Here is a 4,646-nt window from a genome sequence, read left to right on the forward strand (position 1 = left end):
GTGCCCCCACCGCCTCCCCCACTCCAACGACCAGCGCGCCCGCTTCGACGAGCAGGGCCAGCGCTAGGGTTCCAGCGCCGCCGCCGGATCAACGCCCCGCCTCCACAAGGAGAGGAGGAGCCCCGCCGCCGCCACCGAGGGCAAGAGGCCACCGCCGCCACCGAGGGGACGAGCCCCGCCGCCACCGAGAGGAGGAACATCGCCGCCAGGTCTTCAACGCCCACCGCCGCGAGAACGTCGACGTCCTCCTCCGCCGGTTCGAGGTGATTCCTACCCTCTTCTCCACTTCTCCATCTCCTCCCCTGCAAACCCTAGGGCCGACTCTTCTTGCCCCCGGGCTCCTCTGCCATGCCCCGGGCTCCTCTGCTGCTCCTGCCCTTGGGCACGCATCAGCCTGCGAGCTGCCTTTGATTTGGGGGGGAGCTGGTGGTGGTGGTCCATGCTGATGCCACTGCTGCCTCCCCCTCTCCCGCTCATGTCCGTGTCATTGTTGCTTGGCCACAGGAACGTGCCCTCCTCTTCCTCGCCGTCCTCTTCTCGCCGGCCTGGACCTGGCTCTGCCTGCTCTGGCTCTGGATGCAGCAAATCTGAAACTGTTAGTCTAGTATTCTTTGGGATGCAGCAAATCTTAGGGATTAGGATTCTTTCCTTTGTGGTTTGCTGGAACATTAGTGTAGGATTAGGATTCTTTCCTTTGTGGTTTGCTGGAACAGTAGTTGCATTTAGAGAAACAAGAAAAGGGTCTGTAAAATACTCCTGTCAAGATGATATTCTATGCTGTGCACCAAATCTTTGGGATTAGTGTTCAGTATGCATCAGTACGAAAACAAAATCAAGAGACTGTCTTTGCTTTTGGCTTAAGAATTTCTATACTGTGCTGTGTGCAGCCTTAGATGACATGCCATTCATACTCCTGTCCCCAGTATTTGACTGCTGCTACTAGGATTATTTCATGGAGTATTTGATGATTGGGCCGAGAAACAGTGCAATTCTGCTAGTAGGATCGACTAGGCCAAAAAACACACTGATGATTACTGCAAACAAACAATTTGCATCATACTCCGCTTTAAGAGGAAAGGAGACCTGAACTTGCAAATGCTAGAATTTGACAATAGGAGTAGAAACTGTAGCATTTCAGGCAAGTACTATTAACAACCTTGTTAACATGGGCTCTGCTACGGTCTAGGAGCACCTACCTTCATTTGAGTGTGATTTCTGAAATTTCATGCTTGTGGTGATGCAGTGTGCTTGGACGGGAGCGCGCCGGGGTACCATCTGCAGAGAGGTACCACTTGTAAGTATGCAGATTATCTATAGTGAAACATAATGCTATGGCAGTGTGATGTAGTGCTGTCTGTGTAGTAGTACTTAATCCTGGGAAGAACTATATTGTGAATTTTTCAAACAAAAAACTAATGAATTTTTCAAACTACATACTAATGAATAAACAGAAGAAAACCAGGCTTTGTTGTGAATTTTTCAAACAAAAAACTGAGACTACACAATAATATTATGAATTGCTTGCTTGCTACTGTTTTTATTCAAAAATTATTGGAGTTTATATCATATATATTGCTGGCATGTATTTCATATGTTCTGTAGCATTAAGGCTACATAGCATTGGTTTTGTCTCCGACCATCATGTCGTGATGATATTGTGGGGTGTTGTGGGGTTGCAGAGGCCCTTGAGTTTGCCGGAATGTCGATTAACCTCTGTTCCGGCAAATTTGGGTACTCCATATGTCCTATTTTCAGCAAAGGTCATGCTGAAATTTTCCGTGAATTTTAGCATGACTTTGTTAAAAATAGGACATATGGGGTACTTGCGACTAATGCATGGGCCGGGGTATCTTAGTACTTAATTAAGTAGGATCAACTGCCCCTTTATTCTTGCTGCATTAAACCATAGGTGGCAATAGAGCCAAGTGATCAACCTCGAAGGCGTCATTCTGGCAAACCCAGATAAGGATAACTTCCTCGTGCCTTACTTTCCCGAGTAAGTCATCCCCTCATCGCCCCGTAACATATGATTTCTTAGATTTCGATCGTTCTTTTTTGTTCTAACACTCCGTGTTTTGTGTAGTGACACACATTGCACACTCATCCTCTTAAGCCCAAAATTTTCCATGGCCACGTATTTCGACCCGGACCGTGAGTCGAAGATAGACTACACAAATATCAAGAAAGTTCTTGATGATGCTCTCCCCGGCTACGCCAGATCTGGAGGCACCTTCAAGAGGCCAATTCGTACGTACGGCAAGCACGTGTTCACCCACAATATGACGTTCCCCTGCGTCAAGCAGCCGCCTGGCGGTCAGAAGGATGCCTACTACGCCCGCCATCACATGCGGGCCATCGTACGGGACCATAATCACCTTCTGCTACCAAATAATCTCAAAGATTGGGCCACACGCTTGTCGGCAATCCAGGACGCAGACATCAGACAATAATTCTTTCGCATCCAGTCGGAGTTTGCGGAAATCATCCATCAAGATGTCCTTCGTACCTCGGGGCAGTTCTACCTCAGATCTCAACCGTCCAACAGTGAGATAGAAACAACGCTACAAATGCAGGCTGACAACGCCCGCGGTTTCATGACCATCACGAAAGACGGCGGCTTCATCCACGCTCCGGTCCCTGAGTCGAGTCGAAAATAGTGTAATATTAAACTTTAATGAACTTGTATGTCTCTTTGGTATGGACAGTCGTTCAACTTATATGTAATCGATGCTATTTATTAGTCGGACCATGAATCGTGCTATTAATGTGTTGCTTTTCTCTTCCGATCCTTTTGTTGCATACTTATATATTGCTTATGTATTGTCTGTGAATTGCTACTAACGTTTTGTTTGGCTAGTGCATAGAGATGCCATCGTATGTCGTGTACAAGGGTAAGGTTCCCGGAGTCTACGACGACTGGGAGGAGTGTCGGAGACAGGTTAACCATTTCAGCGGTAACAGTTATAAAGGGTACACCACTAGGGCGGAGGCGGAAGCTAGATATGCGCGCTATCTAGCGGGAGAGAGGAGGGAGCGGAGGAGGAACCGGATGAAGACCAGTTTCATCGCGATGATGCTAATCGTGATGACCGCAGCTCTCTTCTATGTGATGGTAGTTTAGATGATCGATATCGACTTGTAATGTGAAGACAAACTCGCTACTCGCGGTTTCGAGACTTGTAATGTTCTAACTTTGTTCGGTCTTTTGAATTCGGAGACTAATATGATGAATTGTATTCGGAGACTAATCTTCTATTGTATTCGATAACTCTGCTGTTTATATGTTGTGCTGTCTATATTCTCTACAGTAATATGTTTTCTAACCTGTGCAAATATCAGAAAAGAAAAAAAATCCCTAATATTCATACTAGTGGCGCACCACCCAGCACTTTATTGGCGCACTGCAAAATGCACACTAGTGGCGCATCATCAACAAGTGTGCCATTAGTAAGCCAGAGCACATGGTTAAATATGCCCCCCTGGGAGGCATACTAATGGCGCATCGTATGGTATACTAATGGCGCACTACCTGGTGCGCCATTAGTAAAAAAATTTAATGGCGTGATGCTAGTGGCACACCTGTAGTGCGCCATCAGTAAGCAAAACAGGTGCGCCACTAGCAGGCCTTTTCCTAGTAGTGTAGTAGTGGTGTTATCGACCTCGGCCAGAGATCCTTTCTCGACTCCCTGCGAGAAAGCAATCCCAGAGACATACTATCCATTTCTCATATCCATGTCTCATCTCAAGTATCCAGTTCTAGTTGTATCGATCGGGATACAACTCCAAGTGTCCGTTACCGTAGGACAGCCTATTGATAGATGTTTTCTTCCCTGTAGGGGTGCACCAACTTACCCACCACGCTCGATTAACTCTGTCCGGACACACTCTCCTGGGTCATGCCCGGCCTCGGCCAAACAATACGCCGCAACCCGACCTAGGCTTAATAGAGAGGCCAGCACGCCGGACTAAACCTATGCCCCCAGGGGTCATGGGCCATCTCCCCGGGAACTCCTGCATGTTGCGAGGGCAGCCGGTGAGCTGACCTAGCTACCTCCTTACAAAGGCAGCTGCTTACCAGTCCAACCCGGCGCGCGCCGCTCAGTCGCTGACGTCTATTAAGCTTCGGCTAATGCATACGACGCAGAACGCCCATTCTATGCCCACGTGATGGTTAGTGCTATCAGGCCAGAGGCCCCTCGGATCAAATATCCAAATCGTAGTGAATTAGGAACGCGCGGTAACAAGAAGAGACTCACGAAAGATGTGACCCCGTTGCCCCATCTCGAGGACTTGCGGCAAGGGCTAAGAATGTCCGGCCATGCCTCGTAATTATCTCGCGGGCACCCTCCAGGTCAACCCGTCTCCACATCACTCGCAAATATGCTCGCGCGGGTACCCCTCAGGGCCGACCCGTCTTTAGTAACAGGGTTCAATGTAAATTCATAGTAACCATAGTAACCGTGGGTCCAAACATCAAGGGGAAAACCCGAGGAATCACCCCCGGTGAATTCCACTCGATGTAATCAATCAAGGTGAACGTAAGAGGGATCACCCTTGAGGTTCACACTTGAGGGGTTGCACGACAGAGTCGTATCGGAAGTGGTTAAAGAGCAAATCACCCCCGATGACCACGACCGAATAGCTAC

The sequence above is a fragment of the Triticum aestivum genome, chromosome 1D (genome assembly GCF_018294505.1).
Source record: "Triticum aestivum cultivar Chinese Spring chromosome 1D, IWGSC CS RefSeq v2.1, whole genome shotgun sequence".
Lineage (NCBI taxonomy): Eukaryota > Viridiplantae > Streptophyta > Magnoliopsida > Poales > Poaceae > Triticum > Triticum aestivum.